A 16,679-nucleotide genomic window follows, 5' to 3' on the forward strand; every position below is an offset into this window, starting at 1 on the left:
ACCCATACCTGCATTTTCAAAGCTGATTGGGCCAGCAATGCAGTTCTGACAGTGGGGCAGTATCCATATTGGATCCATTCATGTAGGACTTGTGTAGTCCATATATCTATACAGCAGGCTCGTTCATTGTGCTTAAAACCAAAGAGGGTGTTCACTAACTTAGGGGTCTGGACTCTTAATTGGTTTGTCTCATAAGTTGAATAGGACCCACATGCCATGTAATAAGAGTCACTGCTACAGAAGGTTAAGTCCTAACCCTGTCCCTGTTTAGATGACACTCCAGCAGGATCTGGGTGCAGGGTGTGGTGCACAAGAGCATATTCACATGCACTCTAGGAGACCTCATGTTTGCTGTTGCTCATTATTTTTATTACGGCAGCACCTACAGCTGACCCATGAATCATAGAATATCAGGGTTGGAAGGGACCTCAGGAGGTCATCTAGTCCAACCCCCTGCTCAAAGCAGGACCAATCCCCAACTAAATCATCCCAGCCAGGGCTTTGTCAAGCCTGACCTTAAAAATATCTAAGGAAGGAGATTCCACCACCTCCCTAGGTAATGCATTCCAGTGTTTCACCACCCTCATAGTGAAAAAGTTTTTCCTAATATCCAACCTAGACCTCCCCCACTGCAACTTGAGACCATTACTCCTTGTTCTGTCATCAGCTACCACTGAGAACAGTGTAGAGCCATCCTCTTTGGAACCCCCTTTGTTGAAAGCAGCTATCAAATCCCCCCTCATTCTTCTCTTCCGCAGACAAAACAATCCCAGTTCCCTCAGCCTCTCCTCATAAGTCATGTTCCAGTCCCCTAACCATTTTTGTTGCCCTCTGCTGGACGTTTTCCAATTTTTCCACATCCTTCTTGTAGTGTGAGGCCCAAAACTGGACACAGTACTCCAGATGAGGCCTCACCAATGTAGAAGAGAGGGGAACGATCACGTCCCTCGATCTGCTGGCAATGCCCCTACTTATACATCCCAAAATGCCATTGGCCTTCTTGGCAACAAGGACACACTGACTCATATCCAGCTTCTTGTCCACTGTAACCCCTAGGTCCTTTTCTGCAGAACTGCTGCCGAGCCATTCGGTCCCTAGTCTGTAGCAGTGCATGGGATGCTTCCGTCCTAAGTGCGGGACTCTGCACTTGTCCTTGTTGAACCTCATCAGATTTCTTTTGGCCCAATCCTCTAATTTGTCTAGGTCCCTCTGTATCCTATCCCTACCCTCCAGTTTATCTACCTCTCCTCCGAGTTCAGTGTCATCTGGAAACTTGCTGAGGGTGCAATCCACACCATCCTCCAGATCGCTTATGAAGATATTGAACAAAACCGGCCCGAGGACCGACCCTTGGGGCACTCCACTTGATACCAGCTGCCAACTAGACATGGAGCCATTGATCACTACCCGTTGAGCCCAACGATCTAGCCAACTTTCTATCCACCTTATAGTCGGTTCATCCAGCCCATACTTCTTTAACTTGCTGGCAAGAATACTGTGGGAGACCATGTCAAAAACTTTGCTAAAGTCAAGGAACAACACTACCACTGCGTTCCCCTCATCCACAGAGCTAGTATTAGTCAGGCATTACTTGCCCTTGGTGAATCCATGCTGACTGTTCCTGATCACTTTCCTCTCCTCTAAGTGCTTCAAATTGATTCCTTGAGGACCTGCTCCATGATTTTTCCAGGGACTGAGGTGAGGCTGACTGGCCTGTAGTTCCCAGGATCCTCTTCCTTCCCTTTTTTAAAGATGGGCACTACATTAGCCTTTTTCCAGTTGTCCGGGACCTCCTCCAATCGCCATGAGTTTTCAAAGATAATGGCCAATGGCTCTGCAATCACATCCGCCAACTCCTTTAGCACTCTCGGATGCAGCACATCCAGCCCCATGGACTTGTGCTCGTCCAGCTTTTCTAAATAGTCCAGAACCACTTCTTTCTCCACAGAGGGCTGGTCACCTCCTCCCCATGCTGTGCTGCCCAGTGCAGTAGTCTAGGAGCTGGCCTTGTTTGTGAAGACAGAGGCAAAAAAAGCATTGAGTACATTAGCTTTTTCCACGTCCTCTGTCACTAGGTTGCCTCCCTCATTCAGGAAGGGGCCCACACTTTCCTTGACTTTCTTCTTGTTGCTAACATACTTGAAGAAACCCTTCTTCTTACTCTTAACATCTCTTGCTAGCTGCACCTTCAGGTGTGATTTGGCCTTCCTGATTTCACTCCTGCATGCCCAAGCAATATTTTTATACTCTTCCCTGGTCATTTGTCCAATCTTCCACTTCTTGTAAGCTTCTTTTTTGTGTTCAAGATCAGCAAGGATTTCACTGTTAAGCCAAGCTGGTCGCCTGCCATATTTACTATTCTTTCTACACATCGGGATGGTTTGTCCCTGTAACCTCAATAAAGATTCTTTAAAATACAGCCAGCTCTCCTGGACTCCTTTCCCCCTCATGTTATTCTCCCAGGGGATCCTGCCCATCAGTTCCCTGAGGGAGTCAAAGACTGCTTTTCTGAAGTCCAGGGTCCGTATTCTGCTGCTCTCCTTTCTTCCCTATGTCAGGATCCTGAACTCAACCATCCCATGGTCACTGCCTCCCAGGTTCCCATCCACTTTAGCTTCCCCTACTAATTCTTCCCGGTTTGTGAGCAGCAGGTCAAGAAGAGCTCTGCCCCTAGTTGGTTCCTCCAGCACTTGCACCAGGAAATTGTCCCCTACCCTTTCCAAAAACTTCCTGGATTGTCTATGCACTGCTGTATTGCTCTCCCAGCAGATATCAGGGTGATTGAAGTCTCCCATGAGAACCAGGGCCTGCAATCTAGTAACTTCTGTGAGTTGCCGGAAGAAAGCCTCGTCCACTTCATCCCCCTGGTCCGGTGGTCTATAGCAGACTCACACCACGACATCACCCTTGTTGCTCACACTTCTAAACTTAATCCAGAGACACTCAGGTTTTTCTGCAGTTTCATACTTGAGCTCTGAGGAGTCATACTGCTCCCTTACATACAGTGCAACTCCCCCACCTTTTCTGCCCTGCCTGTCCTTCCTGAACAGCTTATATCCATCCATGACAGTACTCCAGTCATGTGAGTTATCCCACCAAGTCTCTGTTATTCCAATCACATCATAATTCCTTGACTGTGCCAGGACTTCCAGTTCTCCCTGCTTGTTTCCCAGGCTTCTTGCATTTGTGTATAGGCACTTGAGATAACTCGCTGATCGTCGCTCTTTCTCAGTATGAGGCAGGAGCCCTCCCCTCTCACGCGCTCCTGCTTCCTCCCGGTATTCCACTTCCCCACTTACCTGACATGGTCAGGATCCCATTGTAGTAAACGCTGGACAAGCATAGGAAGAGGGTCCGTGTCCCAAAGAGCTTACAATAGAAAGAAACAAAACCAAGGAAAGGCGAAAGGACGCGTAATCCCCATTTTAAAGGTGGGAAATGGAGGCACAGAATGAGCCTAGACTCTGATACCGTGCTTTTCAGCTGTAGATCTCAAATCACTGTATGAAGATCAGTATCATCCCCATTCATGAACTCCATTAGGCTCCTTGGAAAAAATCCCAGCTGAAGTGATCTGCCCAAGGGTCTTGGTCTTAGTGGAAGAGGTAGGAGAATGAATCCAAACCAATGCCTGACCCCCATCCTCTTCCTCCTATGTGTGCGCACCCAGGCCAGCAGTGTCACTACAATGCAGTGATGCCATTTTATACAAAAGATGAACGTTTGATTTGTTCCTTGAAACCAATTTTCTGTCAAATCTGCTTCCATGCCTGCCTCCGCAGTGCTGAGAGTTCTGGTCCAGATCAGCACTGAGTGACTAGCAAGCTGTTCATAGAATCACGGGGCAGAGTACAGGAAGGTCAGGCTATTGCCGCAATTACGCTATACAGAGGTGAGCAGCTAAGCAAACACCATGAGCTATTTAGCCTTTCCTTAAAAGGAGAATGCCCAGAAAAGGGGTATCTTGGAAAGGAAGCGGCTAATGTTTCCACCTGGCCTGGACAAGACCAGTGTTTGGGATGGACCTTTCTCACAACCATGTACCAAACGTGTGTTTGTAGTGGGGAGAAGAAACCCATCCATTTCAGTTAATGGCCTTGGTAAGTAACACACAGCTCAGCGGCACGTCGAATCAGTGGAAGTGGACCTATGCTGCTCCAGCTACTCTCGCACTCACCCCTTCAATTGTTTTTTCAGACAGCCTTGCTCCTTCGCCACTACACTGTCAGTAATCTGGAAGTCTTCTCTATTTTGCTTCCTGACAAACTTGCCTTCTGACCTTCAAACCTTTCTTTTCTCCTGCTCCCGGCTGTACCTGTGAGGAGGAGTTCTTCGAGTGCTTGTTCATGTCCATTCCAATCAGGTGAGTGCATGTGCATCTGCATGGCAGCTGGAAGGTTTTTCCCTTGGCAGCATCCGTTGCGTGGGTGCACCCTGGAATCATGCCTTCATGGCGCTCAACCGGCCACCCCCTCAGTTCCTTCTTACCGCCAGTAACAGTTAGCTGGAACTTCCCATAGCTCTTGCTTAGCAAGCGCCTCTGTCCATTTCGTCTGTTTATCGTTCTTCTGTAGTTAGTAGTAGTAGTTCTATAGTTATAGTGTGTTGGGGGTTCCCCCCCTTCCGACTCCCTGGAGCCGGGGCTCATAAAGTGCGCTAAGCACATGCCAAAGAGTGACCCATACGCCGCATGTTTAAGCTGCCTAGGTAAAGGTCACCAAAAGGACTGTTGCAGAATCTGCCGCAAGTTTCACCCCAGAACTTTGAGCCGCTGCTTCCGCTCTTCCAGAGTTCTGCTCATGGAGGCAGCTCTCCACACCCACTCAGACCCGGGATCGGGGGATCCTGCGCCTAGCACCACCTCCTCGGTATGGAACACCCCAACACTGTCCTGTCATCCTGGGACCTGGTGCCAAGAAAGGACTCTTTGCAAGACTCTCGGCACCGTCATGGCCCCGCCGGCGTCTACTCAGCAGGTAGGCACCAGTCTAAATCAGAAGAAAAAGAAACCAGAGAGGGATCGATCTCCCCCAGCCAAGTCTAAAGAGCCGACGACTGAGAGACTCCAGTTGGGCCTCAGCACCTCGTCGCCTGTAAGGGTCGTGTCGACTCCTGCCCCAATGGGGCAGTTGAGTCCGGGCCCAACCCGCTCGCTGGAACCTAGGAGTCGGCAGCTGCAGCTCCCATTGACCCCGGAGGCATTTGAGGCAACTCAGGACTTATTACGCCTCACGGTGCTGTTCTCACCTCCAATACCTCCTGCGGCACCGACAGCGACTCCTACAGTCCCGGCATGGGTGTCTTCTGTCCCGGCACCGAGGGGCACGGCACCATCTGGGTCATCAACAGCCCAGGATCCTCAGGATTCACGTGACCCCTTAGGCGCTGACAGAAGGGAACAGACACCCTTTATGGGGGGCTTGTCAAGGTTCTGGAAAGACGTGTCCAAACAGCTCTTCCCCAGTAACCAGTATTTGTTCGGTGGTGGTAGCGGCCAATCCAAGGACAAAGGGTGAAATATTTTGTACCTTGGGGAAGTTTTGACCTAAGCTGGCTGGTAAAGAGAAGCTTAGGAGGTTTTTCATGCAGGTCCCCACATCTGTACCCTAGCGTTCAGAGTGGGGAAGGAACCTTGACAGGGCTTCTTCCTCTTCCTCACCAGATAAGGCATTGGCGGGCACCACTATAGCCCCAGCCCTGGAGGACAACAGGGTGTTGCAGCAGTTGCTGCGGCGAGTTGCCCAGGGCCCGGGTATTCAGGCAGGGGAACTAGCAGAGGACGCAGATTACGTGGTGGATATCCTCACACCCTCCAGACCTGCATGCATTACCCTGACTCTTATCAAGACCACATCGGACATGACCAAAACTTTATGACAGACCCCGCCCTCATTGCCTCCCACAGCTAAGCGTGACGAAAGGCGCTATTTTGTGCCATCTAGGGGCTATAAGTGTCTATATTTGCACCCACTTCCTGATTCCTTTGTCGTGGACACTGCTAATCAGCGCAAGCAGCAAGGTTACCAGAGACTCTCCCCTAAGAACAGGGAGGTGGAAGGTCTGCAACCGCCCGTAGAATAGTTCCGCATTTCAAATCAGCCGTCCGTTGTCAGTAGGTACCACTATAATACAAGCAGGGCAAAGGCAAAATTTGCAGAGTTGCTGCTGCAAGACTCCCGTGCTCTGTGTTGGTCGAGGAGGGTAAGCTCATCTTCTCTGCAGGCGGTGCTGGACGGAGCTGATGCGGCCATGAGGGTGATGGCTACAGGGGTGGCCATGAGGAGGGGTGCCTGGCTCTAGGTCTCTGGTCTCCCTTATGAGGTCCACAGACAATACAGGAGCTTCCCTTTGAGGGTGGAACTCTGTTTTCTGAGAAGATGAATAAAAAACTTCACAGCCTGAAGGCCTCCAGAGCCACCCTCAAATCCTTGGGCCTTCACAACCCCACCACGCAGCAGAAACATTTCAGGCTGCAATCTCCGCCACGGTTCTTCCAACAACAGAACCATTGGGTGCTCCATACAGTAGAGAGGGGATACTCCATCCAATCCTATGCCCTCCCACCCTTCCCCCTTTTCCCTGTCCGTCTTCAGGGACCCCTTTCACAAGCAACTCCTTGTACAAGAGGTGCACTCGCTCCTCTCTGTAGGGGCAATGGAAGAGATTCCTCCAGAGCAGAAGGGCAAGGTCTATTCCCAGTATTTTCTAACACCGAAAGCCAAAGGCAGAATCAGGCCCATCCTAGACCTGCAGGAGCTCAACAGGTTCATGAAGAAACTCAAATTCCGCATGGTCTCCTTGGCTTCCATCATCCCTTCCTTGGATCCAGGGAACTGGTATGCCCCCTCAATTTGAAGGACGCGTATTTTCATATTGCAATCATTCCATCCCACAGAAGGTACCTCAGGTTTGTGGTGAACAGCCACTATCAGTTCACAGCCCTCCCGTTCGGTCTGTCAAGTGTTCACCAAGTGCATGGCAGTCGTGGCCACGTTCCTGCGCAGGCGGCAGGTACAGGTGTTCCCATACCTTGACGCCTGGCTCATCAAGGGCCACTCCAAGGCTCAAGTGAAGGCGCAAGTAAACTTCATAAGAACAGCGTTCGATGAACTGGGCCTTCTCCTCAACGTGGGGAAATTGGATAGAGTTCATAAGGGCAGTACTGGACTCGTCACAGGCCAGGGCATACCTCCTGGAAACCTGTTGTGTCGCATGGCAAAACCTCGAAGCACCAGCAGTTTTATTCCTTCCTGAATCACAGCCCGGGCTCCATCGCGGATGTGTTCCTCCTCCCATGGGGAGGCCATCTCCTCTATGCATTCCCGCCCATCCCTCTCGTTCACAAGGTGCTCCTCAAGATATGGAGGGAAGACGCGTCAGTGATATTAATAAAAAGAAAAGGAGTTCTTGTGGCACCTTAGAGACAAATTTATTTGAGCGTAAGCTTTCGTGAGCTACAGCCCGCTTCATTGGATACATTCATTGGAAAATACAGTGGGGAGATTTATATACACAGAGAACATGAAACAATGGGTGTTACCATACACACTGTAACCAGAGTGATCAGGTAAGGTGAGCTATTACCAGCAGGAGAGCGGGGGGGGGGAAAATCCTTTTGTAGTGATAATCAAGGTGGGCCATTTCCAGCAGTTGACAAGAACATCTGAGGAACAGTGGGAGGTGTGTGTGTGGGGGGAATAAACATGGAGAAATAGTTCTACTTTGTGTAATGACCCATCCATTCCCAGTCTCTATTCAAGCCTAAGTTAATTGTATCCAGTTTGCAAATTAATTCCAATTCAGCAGTCTCTCGTTGGAGTCTGTTTTTGAAGTTTTTTGTTGAAGAATTGCAACTTTTAGGTCTGTAATCGAGTGACCAAAGAGATTGAAGTGTTCTCTGACTGGTTTTTGAATGCTATAATTCTTGACATCTGACTTGTGTCCATTTATTCTTTTACGTAGAGACTGTCCAGTTTGACCAATGTACAGGGCAGAGGGGCATTGCTGGCACATGATGGCATATATCACATTGGAAGATGTGCAGGTGAACGAGCTTCTGATAGTGTGGCTGATGTGATTAGGCCCTGTGATGGTATCCCCTGAATAGATATGTGGACACAGTTGGCAACGGGCTTTGTTGCAAGGATAGATTCCTGGGTTAGTGGTTCTGGTGTGTGGTCTGTGGTTGCTGGTGAGTATTTGCTTCAGGTTGGGGGGCTGTCTGTAAGCAAGGCTGGACCCGCCAACACTGGTACACGTCTCTCCTGTAAATGTTTGTGGAAGCCCCAGTCACCTTGCTGCTAATCCCGGACTTAATAAACTCAGGATCACAGCCATCTCCAGCACCCGACCCTCGAGTCGTTGCACCTCACGGCGTGGGAGCTCTCCTGCTTGGACCTGGTTAGACAAGTCCTCCTTGGCAGTAGGAAACCCACTTGGCAAGGTAGGGAGCTCTGGTGGAGGAAGAGATTCTCAATCTGGTCGCCGCAGCATCATTTGTCCCCGACGCTCGCCTCTATACCACTTTTATATTGGACTACCTTCTCCACCTCAAGCAGCAGGGACTATCCATGTCATCAATAAGGGTTCACTTGACCGCCATCTCTACCTTCCATCCAGGTGCAGCAGGCCGGTCGGTCTTTGCTAACCCTATGGTCAGCCGTTTTCTGGCTATATCCTCATGTCTGGGACCTCAATCTGGTCTTTTTCAGACTGATGGGGCCGCCCTTTGAACCACTGGCGACATGCTCCCTGCTCGCGCTCTCGTATAAGGTGGCATTTCTGGTAGCTATAACCTCAGCCAGGTAGGTATGTGAGCTCAAGGCCCTAACACCGGAGCCTCCTTACACAGTGTTCTATATTGACAAGGTTCAGCTCAGGCCACATCCAGCTTTCCTCCCTAAGATTGTCTTCCATGTCCACATCAACCAGGACATCTTCCTCCCAGTGTTCTATCCTAAGCCACACTCAAGTGGCAGGGAGAAGAGGCTTTACTCATTGGATGTCCGCGAGCACTAGCCTTCTACATCGAGAGAACAAAGAAAGTCGTTCAGAAAGTCCATTCGACTGTTTGTGGCCGTGGCAGACAGGATGAAAAGTCTTCGTCTCCTCTCAAGAAATTTCGTCATGGATCACGTCCTGCATCCGGGAGCGCTACACCCCAGCAGGAGTACCTGCTCCTCTGCTCACGGCGCACTCCACCAGGGTGCAGGCTTCTTCAGCAGCATTCCTGGCATAAGGTTCCACCCAGAAAATATGCAGAGCGGCAATGTGGTCCTCCATACATACTTTCACTGTGCATTATGCAGTTACCCAACAGGCCAAAGATGATGCAGCCTTCAGTAAAGCAGTGCTCCAATCAGTGGATAACTCCAACCCTGCCTCCATAACTTCGGCTTGGGAGTCACCTGATTGGAATAGACATGAACAAGCACTTGAAAAAAGTTACTCACCTTCTCGTAACTGTTCTTCGAGATGTGGTGTTCATGTGCATTCCAATACCCATCCTCCTGCCTCTCTGTCAGAGTAGCCGGCAAGAAGGAACTGAGAGGGTGGTGGGTCAGTGGGGCCCTATATTGGGCGGCACGAAGACGTGACTCCAGGAGGCGCCCATGCTGGACCGACGGATGCTGCAAGGGGAAAAATCTTCTGCCTGCCATGCACGTCCGCAAGCACGCACCTGATTGGAATGGACGTTAACAACACATTTAGAAGAACAACAGTTATGAGAAGGTGAGTAACCGTTTTTTCCTCTGGACTGTTATTACTCAACACTGTGGGCGCCATTTTCAAACATGGGCTTCTGAACACCATGTACAAACCTCTGCATGCTCAGATGGGTACTGTGGTCTATGTATGTCCACCTTTCATGCTCAAGTACAGATATAAGCCTTTAGCTGCAGGCTTTGGATACTCTGTTTGGCTCCTAGGTTTGGAGACAGTTTCCCAAAGCAGAAAGCAGAGGGCTAATTGGGATTAAATCTAGACCTGTCTGTGCATGGTCACTAGCCACCTGCGGGTAACTCTTCATTCAGCCTTCAAAGAGTCTAACAATTTTGCCTGCTAGGTGACAGGTAAAAGACTATCCTTGCAGGCCCCTGCTATATTCCTTGAGGTCCAAAAAGCAGGGCAGATGGATGGAGGTTCTAATTCCTAAAGCAGAATAAGCACTGAAGATCAGGGGGGTACAAAGTTAAAGGGTGGTCTTCTCCCCAGCTCCACTCTCGCTCTTCCAGTGGGAGGCAACTTGCAATATTGTGCAGCTCTTCCAAAGGTGGTTCTCTCTCCCCTCCTTCCTGTTCTTTGATCCGTGGTGATGTGGTTAACCCTAGGGTGACATTTAAATGGAAGTCACCCAGCGCTGTAAGCTGCCCCTATTCCTCTCAGTAGATTGACAACTCTAGAGCATAATGACCATTTCAGGCAGTCATCAGGCAGAAAGATCCTTGGCTGTAACAGAGGATGTAAAACGTAAAGATGGCTGTCCAATCTGGGACTAAAAAGGCAAATGCAGAAACTCACTACTGTGCGATTCGGGGGGAGACAGGGAACCTTGATGGCCTTCTGCTCCGTCCTCCACAGTCTGGAGTGAGGCTCTTATCTCGGTACCCACCTCTGATCATGTAAAATCCTGGTTCAAACAGTAATGGTGAATCCAGGCCAAAGTAGCAGTGGCCAAAAGTTATTACCAGTTTGCAAGCTCTTTGGCCAAGCATATCCCTACAGCCACTCCTGAGTGAGGAACAAAATCACAGCACCCTGCTTAGCCTTATTCTTAGTCACAGTACAGAAGTGCCTAGACCCCAATTGAGATCAAGGGCCCCATTGTGCTGGGTGCACATACACAGTAACTGAGATGGGGGATGTTGTGGTAGGTGCTGTACACATGGAGGGTGGGATGCAATCAGCGCTGGCCTGACTGCTCCCCCTGAAGTCAATGGTGAAAATCCCTTTTGCTTCACTGGGAGCAGAATTAGGCCAATGCTTAGCACTTTCGAAAACTCTACCTGTAGTGGGAGCCCATCCTTGCCCCCAAAGAGTTTCCTGGGAGGTGAAACCGAGGCACAGAGAGGGGACGTGACTTGCCCAAGGTCACCAAGTAGGCCAGTGGCAGAGCTGGGAATAAAACCCAGGTCGCCTGCCTTCTAGTCCAGACCCTCTACGCACTGGACCCCGCCACCTCTCCAAGCATTGATTATTTAGCATTGTTGTTAGACTGGTTTGAATGGGCTCTGGTGCCTGAACAGCATCCTCAGCTAGGTCAAAGCCTCCTCTCTGTCCCTCCACGCCAGAGGACAGGTGCCTCAATGGAGAGGAGGTAGGGCCAGGAGGGAGAAGCAGGGGCTGCAGCCGCCTATACTATCCCTGCTCTGTGGATACCTGGTTGACTGCTGTCCGTCCGGCTTATTTAATTAGTGCTTGACTCAGACACGGAAAGGGTTGTGGAGGCGGTTAAGAAATATTTCTTATATTTTGTTTGAATTCCTCTCTGCCCCTCTTCCAGGCCCTTTTGGAGATCTATGTCTGATGTCCAGGGAGGAAAATGATGGTTTACAGACTCTGAGGAAAGGGTCCCACCCCTCTGGCAGTCCCTGGCCTAGTCAGCCCCCGCACCCCTCTGAACGTGATGGAAGGGCAGGCATCTCTGTGTTGGCCCGCGCTGATGGCTGGAGAGCACTGGAATTCCTCGCTGCAGCTCTGAGCGAGCCCATCTGTTTTTAATAAATTATCTGAAGCATGAACTCGGCCGTCTTTTAAGGGCTGCAGGAGAATGAATATCCTGTTAGAAAACAGCAGGGGGGAAAAGCCCCGAGAGCCACACTGGGGGGCCAAACAGGCCCAGTCCCACACAAAGGGGGACCCTGTCTGACTGTCCCTGCCATGCTGGGCCCTCAGAACCAGCAATTCAACTGCAGGGGGAAGGAAATGCCAGCGGCTGGAAGGGCGCCTGGAGCTCAAATCCCCCAGCTGGAAGCAGAATTACCAGACAGCAGCAGCATTAACCCTAAATCCCTGGGAACCACAGGAGTTTCCATCTGCCTGGGAGTGGCCACCCCCTCAGGTAGGAGGCCACTGGGACCTAGGCCGGAACATCTAGCCCTGCCTGGCTGACGCCACTTAGCTGCAGGAGATGGAAGAGGTCGGCTCTGCGCTGTGTGTGGTGACAGACTATGCTATGCCCCCCTTGGACAGCGGGGGTTCTGGGAGCAAGGACAGAATCCAGCCAGGTGTTCTCCTGGGGTGCAGGGGGCCAAGTGATGGGGAGAAGATCACACCTTTGTTGGGCAGACTGCCGCCTTCCAGAGCCTGAGAAGGCCTCGGCTACCAATGGCTGGGCCAGATGTTGTGATGAGCTTTAGCCGCAGAGAATGAGGGTTAAAACGTTGGACGCAGAAGGACAAGCTCTCGCCCCAGCTGCGGACAGAGTGTAGGACAGCACTGCTCTCCTAAGCTGAGGGAACTCTTCCTTTGTGTTTTGCTCCCCTGGGCAGAGAGATGGCTCCTGACTGTCCCCACCCCATTTATGTCCCTCTCAGGTCAGCGCTACGCACAAGCCCTGCGACGGGGGAGAGCAGTGATGGTGGACGTGGCTCTTAGAGTCTGACCGAGGGCAGCGTGGAGAGTGATGAAGGCCCTCAACTGAGGCGATGGCAAAGATGAATTTTTCTTCTCTTCTGCCATTATGCCCCTGAAGCCGTGGCCGCCGGAGCTGTTCTCAGAAGCCGACACCGTGTGATGCCCAGCTGCCTCCGCTTGGAATCGCACACCGGTCCCAGTCACACTGAGGGATTTTCTGCCAGCTTCCTGGCCAAGATCTGAGGGAATCTGGCTGCCACAGCAGGAGCAGAGCAGTGTCGGCAGGAGTCTAATAGGAGAGCGCTGGGGGAGTTTGTTTCGTGGCTGAGTGCCCTGGAGGAGCTGAGAGTCACAGCCTGATCCTTGGACCAATGCCCCTTGTGGCTGGTAAATGCAATGGGCCAGGTGGGGTCTATTGATGGGTGAGACGAATACCTCCTCAGGGTGCTGCCTTCCCTCAAGTGAGCAGTAGTTAGGCCTTGACTCAGGAAGCCTCAGCTGGACTCTAGCAATGTTGCCAGCTCCCGTCCCTAGTCTGTTTGGTGTCTTCTGGAGCCTTCCATGTTCCTTTCATTTCTTCCCAGCGAGATTCGGGCCTTACCAGAGAGCAGGGGCCACGCTGCTTTCTCTGGTTAACCCCACCCCTGGTGGGGATGGACAGTGCTCGGAACTCCATTCCCCCCCTGCTGCAGTGGGTATTGTCGGCCGCACGACCTCACTAATTGGCCTGCAATTGCTTTGGGGGCAAAGGGGAAAAGTCCGTTCCCTTTTTGGGGTGGTCTCTTTTTATTCACGGTGGAGCTGAGCCCCCAGCCCTGTTCGATGAGGCACCAGCTGAGCAAACTTGGCCTGAAGGACCCTGTGGAGACCCATGGGCAGAATCAGGTGAAAACCCAAGGATTGCATGGATTCAGAGAGGATACTCCTATTTAGGGACAAGGTGGGGCAGCATGGGAAGCTCTCTGCTGCCTGCACTGTGGATAGCAAGGACCTCACCTCATGAATCCGTCAGCTTTCAGCAGCTCTAAATCCACTACGTCTGCCCTGCTGCTGTGTATGCGCTTCCCCTATGCCCTGGAGGTCCTGTACTAGCTCCTGGCCTCCAGGAACCCCAGATGTTTGCATTGACCCCTGAGCTCTCATTTCAGAACAGCCCTACCCGCTGTGGCTGGGATCCTCTCCTCCAAGCCTGTAGGAGGGTTGGAATAAACAAGTCCATGGAGTGGAACGTTGGCTCCGAGTCAGTGACTGTCTTGCTACGATCTGTGTCCAATGTTTCCATTCCGATGAGAAGCTGCAACCATGCACGCCACGTCCATGTGGCTCGTGCAAGCCAGATCCAGATTTTCCAGTCACACAGTGAGAAGAATGGGGAGTACTGATGCTCCAGCCATACCCGGCTAAATCCCTGCTGTCACAGCAACACACCCACCTGGCCTGAGCAGAGGATCTGGGCTCCAGTCCCTCCAAAGTCCTGCCCAAGCACCCCGAGGGGAAGTTTCCTTCCTGGGCACTGACTTGGCCATCATTTTAACCCTCCAAATGTGAGCCCCTCTGGTCTGGCATAGGGAGCGTGACAGCTCGGGAAGAAGACAGCAGAGACAACATAGTGAGAGCTCGGAGTACTTCGCAGCGGGGAGGCTGGGACAGCCTTCACTTAAGGGTTATGGTCGTTGCATCACAAGGAGGGGGGGCATAGTAACGAGTGATTACAGCTCAGCTTGTGCGCTCACATTGGGCCTGTGACCATTTACACAAGCTGAGGCTCAGTTGCCCTCTGATTTAGAGCCCTACCTCCGCCACAGGATTTTGTGGTGCGAACTTGGCCAAGCTCGAATGAGGGCAGCAGCTGCTCACCTCATAGGATTGCAGACCTTCCTGGACTGCAGCCTGGCCAGGGCTCTGTGGCTGGTCAGTGACTGGAAGGCATTAGAGAAGGGAGCGTGTTAGTACTGAGCACCTTTTCAGCGCGATTTGCAACAAATAACACACCAGAGCCTGCCAGCCATTAATTCACACGTCTTGTGTGATTTCACTGACAAATTGCTTAATACCTTGTGAGTCATGAATAGTGTCCAGACCTCCCCCCCCCGCAGCATGTTCCAGACAGGTCTCCGCTTCACTGCTGCCAGCTGGAGCGATGTCAGGCCAGTAAAAGAACTCAGAGCAGCAAAGCATGTGACTGTCTCCTGGGACTAGAATAAGGAGACTGGCCTCTGTCCTTACACGGGGCACTGATGGCATTGGCATTCTCCCCACTCAGTGACAAAGGATGCCCTGGGAGCTGCCCTGCGGATCAAACCAGTACTCCAGCTAGCCTGCAATCCTGTTCACACCAGCTGATACCAGCTGTTTCAGGGAATGGCGGAAGAAACTCCATTGTAGACAGTTACAAGAGAACCTGTCCCCAAGGAAACTTTCACTCGGCCACCAATATTTAGAGAGCAGCTTAAGCCATGAAACAGGCACGTGCTAGCCTTACCAAAGTGTTGGGTGGTCTGTTTTTTTTTAAAGTATCATCTCTCCTAGATAGCTATTTACATGGAGAATTAGACTAATCCTTATTTGAGTCCTGCTATGCCCTTCGCTCCCCTGATCTCTTTGCAGCAATGAGTTCCATGGGATAATGAGGCCCAAAGTCATTATGTGAATATGCTACAGAATTTGCCATGCAATATATTTTGAATATTGTATTCTGTTTATTCTAAATTCAGATTTAGTTGGGACTGGTCCTGCTTTGAGCAGGGGGTTGGACTAGATGACCTCCTGAGGTCTCTTCCAACCCTAATCTTCTATGATTGTATAAGACTGGCATCTGGACATAGGATGCAAGCCAGGACCTTGTGGGAGACCAGGACACGGAGGATGGATGTGGTGGGGTTCAGGATGCACAGGGGGACAAATGCAGTTTGGGGAACTAGGGGCAGATGAGAGTGGGAGCTAGGAAAACAGGGAGCCAGGAGCAGATCACAGGGCAGATGGGATGAAGGGACAGGAATCAGGGGCATATGGGGCAGGATGCTAGAAAAGGAGGCTGATGGCATGTGGTACAGGACCCCAGGAGTAGACAGGGTGGAAGCAGGATAGGGAAGGGGCAGACCCCCGGTGGGCAGATGAGGTGGAAGATAGATGATGGCAGGACCCTGGTTGGCAGATGGGCTAGGACACAGAGTGGGAGAGGAGATGCAGGAAGGCTAGGCCGGGGGGGGGGCAGAACAGCAGTGGAGAAGGGCAGGAGGGCTCTGACAGGGAGCAGATGGGGGAACCAAGGGGTGCCACTTCTCTGGTCACCACCCACCCCAGGGGGACCCTTGTTCTGGGACTTGTCCCGGGAGAGGCAGCCAACAGCTGGGCCAGGCCCCCCAGCCAATGGGCCGTGCAGAGGCCTCTGCATGTGTTCATGCATGCAGGGTGATGAGCTGGACACTCACCCTTAATTCGCTTCACTCCAGTCCCCTTTCAGAGAGAGCTGGGATCAAAGCGCACGAAGGACGGGTTAGCGGGCGGCAGGGTGAATGCAGAGAGCACGCGCTATGGCAGGGGGTGCATCACAGCCACCTCACCACGAATCTGCCACCCAAGGCAGCTGCCTCTCGCGCCTGTGCCTGCAGCAACTTCTGTGCATACCATGCTGGAAAAGGCGCTGCGTATACCTCAAGGCCACCAAAGTGCGGAGAGAAGCAGTCACCCCTCCAGAACCCCCCATTATCTCTGCCACTGCTCCCCATACCACTGGGAGGGATCCCAGCCTCTGGGTCCCCAGGCGTTTCAAGGCTCCGAAGCCTGAACGGAGCCCAGCTGCTGCCCCAGACTTGGGCTCCCTAGGCACACTTTCGGGGCACAGACCCTCTGTCTAGTACTCCTCCACCCCCTGAGAGCTGGAACACACAGTCCAGCTGCTTACCCCATCGGCTCAATGCTGACCCTTCAGACTCCCTCTGTAGCTGAAACACCCTCTCTTCCAGTCCCCACCCCCACAGCGGGAGCTGCTGGTTTACAGTAGCTCTCCCAGGAGGCCCATGGTACATGTCAGGCATATACCACATGCTTTGCACAGGATCGATCATCTTTGCTCTTTTACTTACCATGTAAAGCACAAGGGA

This window comes from Eretmochelys imbricata, chromosome 27 (genome assembly GCF_965152235.1).
Source record: "Eretmochelys imbricata isolate rEreImb1 chromosome 27, rEreImb1.hap1, whole genome shotgun sequence".
Taxonomy (NCBI): Eukaryota; Metazoa; Chordata; order Testudines; family Cheloniidae; genus Eretmochelys; species Eretmochelys imbricata.